Here is an 11,068-nt window from a genome sequence, read left to right on the forward strand (position 1 = left end):
GCCATGTAAGTGTATTTCCTGCTCTCTGACACTGCTCACAAGTGCTGCAGATCTTCCACGCATCTTTAAAGATGGTGGGCCAATAAAAACAACAATCAAGCACTTTGCGAGCTGTCCTTTGAACACCCAGATGACCTCTCGGTGCGGAAGAATGATAGAACTGCATGACTGAGTCAGTCTCATGATCTGGAATGCATCGTCTAATTACCTGATCACTGCACAATTTCCATAAGTAGGGGTCATCCCAAATAGAATGCTTAGCATCACTTTTAATTTTATCTTTTTGGGCCTTAGATGCTAAGGGAGGAAAAACAGAGGCAACTAAATAATTGACAATGTTGGCAAACCAGGGAGTAGAAAGAGAGTCAGAAATACTATACAGTATATACAAATGATCATCCGGGAAATCATCCCGAATGGGTGAATCCGCATTTGATACACATTCGATCCGACTTAAATGATCAGCAACTAGATTTTGTGCTGCGCTCCTATCACGGATCTCCAAGTCAAACTCTTGGAGCTAGAGCATCCATCGGATCAACCTAGGCTTAGAATCAGCCTTCTTCAACAAGTACTTTAGAGCTGCATGGTCAGTATAAACAATAATGCGGGTACCAAGCAAATAAGATCGAAATTTTTCAAGAGCAAAAACTATGGCTAGAAGCTCTTTCTCAGTAGTAGTATAATTCGCTTGGCCAGCATCTAAAGTCCTAGAAGCATAATATATCACCCTGGGCAATTTATCAATTTTCTGAGCAAGGATAGCCCCCAATGCATAATTTGATGCATCACACATAAGCTCAAAAGGGGTTGTCCAATCGGATGCCTGGATGATGGGGGTGGTAGTCAGCGCTCTTTTGAGGCAATCAAAAGCCTCTTTGCATCTGTCATTAAAGTCAAACTCCACCTCCTTTTGCAACAAGTTGGACAGTGGAAGAGCTACTTTGCTAAAATCCCTTATAAAGCGCCTGTAGAATCCTGCATGACCAAGAATTGTGAAATAACATAATTTTTTGCAGGATCTACTTCAATACCCTTATCGGAAATAATGTGGCCTAAAACTATACCTTGCTCAACCATAAAATGACATTTTTCAAAATTTAGAACAAGGTTAGTTTCAATGCATCTATTCAAAACTTTTTCCAAACTATTCAAACAACCATCAAAAGAGGATCCATATACAGTGAAATCATCCATAAACACCTCTATGCAATTTTCTAAAAAATCACTGAAAATACTAATCATGCACCGCTGGAAGGTACCAGAGGCATTGCATAGGCCGAAAGGCATCCTCCTATAGGCAAAAGTGCCGAAAGGGCAGGTGAATGTGGTCTTTTCCTGATCCTCAGGAGCAATAGTAATTTGCATATAACCAGAAAACCCATCAAGGAAACAGTAGTGGGACTTACCTGCCAGGCGTTCAAGCATCTGGTCAATGAATGGCAGGGGAAAATGGTCCTTTTTGGTAACCTGGTTCAGCCTCCTATAGTCAATGCAGACTCTCCAACTGTTCTGCACCTGAGTAGGAATCAGCTCCTCCTTCTCATTTTTGATCACTGTGAGGCCGGTCTTCTTCGGGACTACCTAGACGGGACTCACCCATTGGTTGTCGGAGATAGGATAAATGATTACAGCTTGCAAAAGCTTGGTTATCTCCTTCTTCACTACATCAAGAATCACCGGGTTGAGTCTTCTCTGTGGCAGTCTTACTGATTTAGCTCCATCCTCTAAATTTATTCGATGCATACATGTGGATGGGCTAATACTAGGAATGTTCGCCAGGGTCCAGCCTATAGCCTTCTTATGCTTCTTGAGAACTGACAACAACTTCTCCTCTTGCTCATCAGCAAGGGAGGCAGATATAATCACTGGAAAACTCTTGCTATCATCGAAGTAAGCGTATTTTAAATTTGATGATAGAGGCTTCAATTCTGGTGTGGTCGGCTGGACAGTGGTAGAAGGAGATGGTTTCTCAGCCTTTACCTCATAAAGAAAGTCAGAGGTATGTGTACTTCCTGAAACATGGTTAGTCCTATCTGACTCTATAAAATCAATCTCGAGAGGTAAAACACCACCACCAGACATGCAATCAATATCACTCTCAGATTCACTCTCAGCATCAAATTCAGACATATGATCAAGTACAATTTCAGACTCAATGCATGAAGAGTGAGAGGCATGCAGATTAGAATAAAGATCAATCATGTATTCATCAACAACATGGTCAATTATTTCAGCACAAAATACAGAAAGTGAAATTCTGATACCGATGACAGATGTCGTACCGGATGTCACGACATCACGCTTCATAACATGCAGATTATATTTGACAGTATGAACAGATTAAACAAGTAAATAACACAAGAGAATTGTTAACCCAGTTCGGTGCAACGTCACCTACATCTGGGGGCTACCAAGCCAGGGAGGAAATCCACTAAAATAGTGTTAGTTCGAAGATCTAACAGCCACTGTTTACAACCTTCTCACCTAACCACTACCCGTGCAACCTCTACCTAAGAGCCACTCTTAGATATGAGAACCCCTCTCACTCCCTCTCAATCACTCTCCCGTGTTTACAAATAAATCAAAGACACACCAGAGATTGCTCTCTGAACAATAGAGATCAACTCTACACACTCAGGTCCAACACTTGATGTTAGAGTAACACCAAGGTGGCTCACAAAACACTCAAGTCCCAAAACTCACAAAATAACTCTTCGATCTCGGACTTGGTGAAAAAAACCCGTGCAGCCTTCATGTTTATATAGCAGTGTACGTATCTGGGCTGTAACTACTTGCGCTGGATAAGATCTATCATTCTCCTGAAAATCTGCACTTAAAGATCTAAAAGATAAAGTTTGATCTTTTAGTTTTTATCTTTAATCTCTAATCCCTGAACGAACTATTCAAGTTTGTAATTCGAACTTTAATTATCTTTTAATTCGTTCCTAAAGATAGATCGTCTAATCTGTTGCTAACTGCACAATAATCTGTTAAAGATATAACAGATTTATGTGTCCAGTATTTTCGGGCAGGATGTCCTGGACATTGTATCCGACATCGTGGATCCTGCAGCTTCAATTCTTCATTTGACATTTTATCTTGCCTTGTGCATTGTGGAGCCCAATCTGATTCCTTGACATAACGTTGGACATCATGTGCAGCAACTCCAGCTTTCCTTCATTGTCTAAGTGCTTATGTTTTAACAAAATTTTAGCCAATCTTTTAAAACTCAGTAGAGCTAAGCACTAACAGAAAGATCTTCAGATGGGTATTTCATAGCATCCAAAATATTAAAATGAATAGTTATATCACCAAACTCCATGGACAGTGTGCCTGCATAAACATCTATCTTAGTTCTAGCAGTTTTCATAAAGGGTCTGCGTAGAATGATGGGAACTGATCCTTGAGAAAATCCATCTTCCATATTCAAAATATAAAAATCAACAGGGAAAATCAGTTCAGCAACTCTAACTAAGACATCTTCTATGAAACCAACAGGGTAGGCAACACTTCTATTAGCTAAATGAATTACCACATCAGTTGACTGCAAGGGACCTAGAGATAGAGAATTAAAAATAGACAGAGGCATAACACTAACAGAAGCTCCTAAATCTAGCATGGCATTGTCAAACTTACTATTCCCTATAATACAAGGTATGCTGAATGTACCTGGATCTTTGCATTTTTCAGGAATTTGAGGAACAGATTTACCAATCAATGTGGAGACATTTCTGCCCATGCTAATTCGTTCACTTCCTTTAAGCTTCTGCTTATTAGTGCACAGCTCCTTCAAGAATTTAGCATATCTTGGAATTTGCTTTATTGCATCCAACAGAGGTATGTTTATCTTCCATTTTTTTGTTGGAAAATGCTCTTGGAGGGAATGGAAGAGGGGGAATGTGCTGCTTCTGCAAATCAGAATTACCTGTGGAAGAAGATTCACCTGCACAGAAATTGTTAGGTAAATTTTTGTCATCACCTTTTTCTGGAGTAGAGTGAAGTTTGGCAGGTTCATTTTCAGATGAGGAAGGTGCTACGGGTTGAGGTCCTTGACACTGCTTTCCCGACCGCAATGAAATGGCACTGACATTTTTGGGATTTTGGACAACTTGAGAAGGTAGCTTGTCAGAATTCTGGGACTGTTGTTGATTCAATTGTGTAGCTAATTGTCCTATCTGATTAGTCAAGCTCTGAATGGAAGCTCTGGTCTCTTGTTGAAACTGCATGTTTTGCATAGTCATTTGCCTCACAAGTTCTTCGAGGGAAGGTTGTGGAGGGGCCTCAACTGTTGGCTATTTCTGGGGTTGTTGCTGTTGTTGGATTGGTGGAGGAATGTATGGTCTGCTTGGGCCAGCAACATTTTGGAAGGAAGGAGCAGGTTGCTGTTGTTGTTGTTGAGGGCTGGACCATCTGAGATTAGGGTGATTCCTCCATCCAGGGTTGTATCTGTTGCTGGAGAGGTCATAATTGTTCTGCTGAGGTTGATTTTGCTGCTGAGGTTGAGGAGGTCTATTGTAAATGTTTGCAGCATAAGCTTCAGGCTGCTCAATTGCTCCAGGTTGCTGCATGGAAGGGCAAAGGTTTGTATGGTGGTCAGCAGAGGAGCACAAACCACAAACCCTTGCGACAGGTACAGATTTCTGATTCAAGGCCAGCTGGATTACCAAGTTAACCAATGCATCCAGTTTGCCTTCAAGCTTCTTAGTCTCAGATGATGCAGCTGAGTTTGTAGCTACCTCATTCACTCCTCTAATGACTATGGCATCATTTCTGGCGCTAAACTGCTGGGAGTTGGAAGCCATCTTCTCAATTAAATTTTTGGCTTCAGCAGGAGTCATGTCTCCAAGGGCTCCACCACTGGCAGCATCTATCATACTTCTCTCCATATTACTGAGTCCTTCATAAAAATATTGGAGAAGAAGCTGCTCCGAAATCTGATGGTGAGGGCAACTGGCACATAGTTTTTTAAATCGCTCCCAGTACTCATACAGGCTCTTTCCACTGAGTTGTCTAATACCTGAGATATCTTTCCTGATGGCTATGGTCCTGGAAGTAGGGAAATTTTTTTCTAAGAATACTCTCTAAAGGTCATCCCAGCTCGTGATGGACCTTGGAGCAAGGTAATACAACCAGTCCTTTGCCACTCCCTCTAATGAATGAGGAAAAGCCTTCAGAAATATGTGATCCTCTTGGACATCTGGGGTTTTCATGGTGGAGAAGACAATATGAAATTCCTTCAAATGTTTGTGTGGGTCTTCACCTGCAAGGCCATGAAACTTTGGAAGCAAATGAATGAGTCCAATTTTAAGAACATATGGGACATCCTCATCAGGGTATTGGATGCACAAGCTTTCATAGGTGAAATCAGGTGCAGCCATTTCCCTTAGAGTCCTCTCACGGGGTGGAGGTTGTGCCATGTTCTCAGAATGTGCAGAATCAGAATGCTCAAAATTATAATGCTCCAAATTAGGATGTTCAAAATCACCAATAACAGAATGCACAGATTCACCAGTAATGGAATGCTCAGGATGATCAAAAGGTATAAAATGATGCCTAACAAATCTATGAAATGTCCTATCTATCTCAGGGTCAAAGGGTTGTAAGTCAGATGGATTGCCTCTAGTCATACACTACATTCAGCATGCACAACTAGTTGCCTTGTCATGTAAATAAAGGTGCAGGTTTGAACTACAGCTACCCTCAAATGATATCCAAATGACTTGAAATTTTGTGAGCAACCTTATAAAATGATGAGAAGATAGCACAAAAAATTTCAGGCAAAAATTCAAAGTCTAACTATGGAAGCTAAAAATGGTAGGTTAAGAAAAATAAGTGAATAAAACTTGAAAAATAAAAAACTTTTGACAGAATCACTATTTTTGGACAATGGAGACCTCAGCCGGCCTACGGCGGGCTGCCACGGCATAGGAAATTTTTTCTACCCCAAATACATATATAATAATTACGATTCTGATAACCAGAGCAAAAGTTATGGCCGTTTGAAGTTTCGACAAACACAAAATTTGCTACTTTTTTGGAACTTTCAAATCTGACCAAACTAAAGGCTCTAGCTATTTTCCCCACAAAATATAGGTTAAAAGAAGTTACCACAAAAAAATTCAGCCAAAAATAACAACCCTAGCTACTAAAACAAAAAATCTCAAATAATTCAGCATGGGTGGTCGCTAAAATCCGTCTCTACTTGATTTCTACTACTACTCTGTTTTGCCGCAAGCAAAAGTGGTTGTTAAGTCCGTCGCAAAACACTATTCACAACAAAACACCCAAGACTGAAACAGGGGAAACGCTTAATGGGAAAACTGAAATAGAACACACACTAAACAAAATACCAGGACACTAAACAACACTAACACACATACTAACACAATACTAACAATTAAACATAAAACACGAAAGGATTAAACACACAACACTAGCTAGCTATTATGAACCTTTGGACACTGCTCCCCGGCAACGGCGCCAAATTTGATCGAGGCCGTACCCGAATCAAATAAACATGAAAATGCAGTAACTAGGAAGTGATCCTAGGTCGTTTCCTAACGAGCAATGACAAACCAAATGTTCATAATATACTTGCACAGTAACAGTAACGATTGGGGGGGGCTTGTTTGTTTTGTGATTAAAAAGCAGGATAAGTAAACTGGAATATGAAACTACTAATATTAAAAACGGGTTGTTTCCTCTGATTCAGAAGCCATTCTCTTATCCTGGGTCATGGAGAATTTGTCCCTAACAGTTAACCACTTAATCCAACCCTATTTCAATTTACTAAGCGAAAATCAACTTAGGGTTGTCAATACGTGATTAAACACCACATACACCAGTTAGCCCTTCGTCCATTAAGCATGAACACAAGTTAGGCTTAGAGGCAATCAATCGAACACGAAGCGTGCACTGATTAATGTTCACGAATTTGGGTTAACTGGTGAAGGGAAAACTGCCAGGAAACCACATTATAAACGAAACCTCAAAGAGAGCTGGGCTTCGTCCTCAAAAGGAAACAACACCAAAATATTTAGCCTTCCATAGATTCAAACAGAAAACGTAAATGAAACATGAAGCAGAAACGTAAACGAACAGAAATGTAAATGAACAGAAACATAAATAGGACAGAAACGAAATTGAAAGTAGAAGAAGAAACAAGAACGAAATTGTAATTAGAAGCAGAAAATGTAAAATTGCATTACGTGAACGGTAGCATCAAAGCAGAAAACGTAAAACCCTAAAACAAAAGCTCCGAATAATGAATAGCATCACAGAATAGCCTTCCACGAATCCCAAGGCTGCTATTTAAAAAGAGTCACTCAAAGTCACTGGGCCCTATTACAATACTCTAGCCTAAAACGAAATAAACACTGAACAACATAAAATAAAACTGCGAAATTTCCTAATTAGAAATTAACTAAGGTAAGCGCAGCTTTATTTGCCTTCTTCAAGTCCATAACCAAAATCCGGATTAAGCCCAATGTTTCATTAATTCCTGAAATTAGATTTAAAACATCAAATTAGCTAAATGAGCCCAAATAATAAAACTGCCTGATTAATTGACAATTAAGACCAATCAGTAATTAAAATGCTGCAAAAAGGGTTTAGAAAATAGAAGAAAATGATGGCACATCACGCTCCCGTGAGCCTCGCCTCGCTCGCCTGCAAAAGGGTAGGTTGCGACAGTTGGCGACTCCGCTGGGAACTGTTTTTGTGAGTTAGGCCTATTTTAGGAAAGTGTGGAATTATGAAACTTTGTGTGTGCACTTTTTCTTGAACTGTGTAAAAATAATAAATGCTGTCTTTTCCACATTTTTACACCGCATTCTAAGCACCCACGGGTTTGAGTAAAAAGGGCCTCTATACCCGGGTTCATGGAAATCTAAGGAGTGAAGGTGAATCTTTGGTCATGCTAGGTCTCCGACTTGCTTGATAATAGTGAAACCTCGTCTAGAGCTTTCTCTCTTTATAATTTGTTGTCGCTGGTATTCCATACCACCACAATATTATTATCTTGAGTGATGATACCTCTAGAAAACTGCCATGTGAGATATGGATCGTTGGGAGTAGTTATTAGAGACCCCTAGATATTATCCTATAGGTCCCCAAATAGGGGAACGGAGCAAACACGTTGCGTGCCATTTTAAACATTGTCATGCATATAACCTAAATGTCATGTACGCCTTTGTTGTATGATTATTTGAGGATATTGCCATGCTGTGTAAATCCCCCTGTCGCGCTTTTGTGCATCTTCGTAATGCCGTCACACATGCGTTGTATGTCGGTCTCGTCTTTTGTCATGGGAAGTCGGAAGATCCATATCGTCTTCTTAGCTGCACACATAGGGCACTGCGCCCCCAAATGCAAAAGTAAGGAGAGATAATTTTCCGGGCTCTCGTGTCTGTAAATGCATTCATATCATGCATTGCATAAACATCTCTTCGACATCATAATGAACATATCGTTCCTGCATTTTTCCATTATCACATTTCAGACTCACATTTTTCATGAGTCATTGCATCATCATGCATACGCGTTCAACATACTTTTTGTTCTACATGTTTGCTTATACATGACCCTTGTGTTTTCCTCTACAAAACAAAAAGAAAAAAAGGGAAGCATGAAAATTCATGATGCATTCTTAGTTGCATGTGTTAGGTACCATGAGCCAACTATGTTGGGATCATAAACCCATTTCTAAAATAAATAAAAAACACAAACTACAAAACAAAATGATTGAGCATGGTACCTAATGTGTGGTTAACTAAGAAAAGATGTCTCTTCGGGCATCTCAATCTCATAATTACATTTTCCATGCATAGCTTAAAGTATTCCCGAGTCTTTCATCTCTATGAAATATTGTTGAAGTATTGGCAATCAGAATTGTTATTCCTTGGATTATGGGGTTGAACCAAGCTCGTACTTTTAGAAAAAGGTTCATCAAGTCAAGTTGAAGTATTGAAGTAACCATCTTGCAAAAAATTAAGGCAAAAGATGGATCGAGTTACATCGTTGCTTTGTCTACTGCCAAACACATTTAGGACTGTCGATGTCCTTGTTACTTCCAATTTCACCTTGACAAAGATGTCATGGACCATGTTGAAAATCTAAATTGATTCAACCCCATATCCTGCGTAAAAATTCACAATACTTCAACTGTGCATCATTCGCATACATCCATGTTGTTCATTGGTTGCATTGCTCATCGCATTCTTTCCTTAAAAAAAAGAACTTAATCATTGTTATGAAAAAGAAAAGAACACGCTTTACTGCGCCCTTACCAAACCCGTGCTAGAGCTAGAGTAATGGGTGAAGTAGAGGAGGTGCAAGAGCAGATGAAGGCCGACATGGAGGCCACGAAAGAACAAATAGCCACAATGATGGAGGCCATGATGAGCATGAAGAAGATAATGGAAGCCAATGCAGTTGCAGTTGCCGCTACCAGGGCTGTTGCTAAGGTGAACCCGATGCCCCCATCTGATCTCAACCCAATGAATCATCCAACCTCAAATATAGTAGGCAAAGATTAAGGAAGTACGGGCGGCCCCCATGATGTGCAAATTCAAAACGAGCACGCCTTCCCGCCATATGGATTGCCTCTCAACTATACGCCACCCAATGTGGCGTACACTCCCAATGAGAATGTCAATAACTCCACTCCTATACCCATTGAGAGCCAACAACCCCAAATTGATCATGCACATGTCTCTTAAACCATGGGGGAGACGCATGAAATGATCGAAATGGGTCTAAAAAGAGGCAAATCTGATCGTCATGCTTTGATAAATGCAAAAAAAAAAAAAAAAGGCAAATGAAGAGGGTGAGAATGAGGGAGAGACCCATGCTGTGACTGCCATTCCTATACAGCGAAGTTTCCCACCAACCCAACAATGTCGTTACTCAGCCAATAACAAACCTTCTCCTTCCCCACCACCCAATTATCCACAAAAGCCATCCCTAAATCAACCACAAAACCTGTCTACCACACAACCAATGCTAAACACCACCTTTAGCACAAACCAAAACACCAACCAAGGAAGGAATTTCGCAACGAAAAAGCCTGTAGGATTCACCCCAAATTCCGGTGTCATATGCTAAACTTGCTCTCATATCTACTCGATAATTCAATGGTAGCCATAACCTCTGCTAGGTTTCCTCAATCTCCATTTTTCTGAGGATACGACTTGAACGCAACATGTGCATATCATGGAGGAGCCCCGGGGCGTTCCATTGAGCATTGTAGGGCCCTGAAGGTGCAAGGTCTAATTGATGTGGGCTGGCGGGAATTTGAGGAGAATCACTTGTTGAATCCTAACACTGACAAGCGACACCACACATGGGGCAATTTTGAAAGCTGTTGTTAGATGTCTCTAATGACTCATCAGGATCTTCAAGTTTATCCCTTTATTGTAAACCATAGTTACAATGCTAAATAAAATGGATAAATCTGACATCTTTGTCCCTCATCCTCTCGTAATTACATCTTTGCTTCCACTGGAATATGGGTGCAAGCCATTGGTTTGTTTGCTCGAGTGACAAGCGCTCCTGAGTGCTGACTTCCAAGACCGTTCAATAAGAAATTACTCATCTTGCACGTCGGTGGGGGTGCCGTAAAACAACGAGTAAAGTTCAAAACAAATAAGTTTCAAAATAGAAAAAAAAAACATTTGATTGACTGTGTTTTTAAGATGTTCATGTGACCTCATTTTATCATTCCAGAAAGTTTGTCTTTTTAGAGAGAAGTGAGTTATCAAGAATAGGATGTTGGACAAATGGCCTCAGTTATCTTAAGAAGGGGGGAGGGTTGAATTAAGATACAAAGACTATTCCCCAATTAAACTTTCACTCTCTCTTTTTGGATTAACAATGCACCCCTAACATGAATTACTCAAAAGACAATTCAAAATAAACTTCTTTAAAGCAAAAGATAAATAGCAATAAATAAAAGAAGTTTAAGGGAAGAGAGGAATGCAAACTTGATTTATACTGGTTCAGCCACTTCCCATGCCTACGTCCAGTCCTCAAGCAACCCACTTGAGATTTTCCACTCTCTTTGTAA

General features: G+C 40.1%; 1 non-coding gene across 1 annotated transcript; it reads left to right on the forward strand.

The window, feature by feature from the left end:
- The first annotated feature begins 4,935 nt into the window (after positions 1 to 4,935).
- LOC114397772 lies at positions 4,936 to 5,042 on the forward strand. The gene has a single exon (XR_003663397.1). It is a non-coding gene; the product is annotated as a small nucleolar RNA R71 (small nucleolar RNA).
- Positions 5,043 to 11,068: the final 6,026 nt, after the last annotated feature.

Source organism: Glycine soja, chromosome 18 (assembly GCF_004193775.1).
Source record: "Glycine soja cultivar W05 chromosome 18, ASM419377v2, whole genome shotgun sequence".
Taxonomy (NCBI): Eukaryota; Viridiplantae; Streptophyta; class Magnoliopsida; order Fabales; family Fabaceae; genus Glycine; species Glycine soja.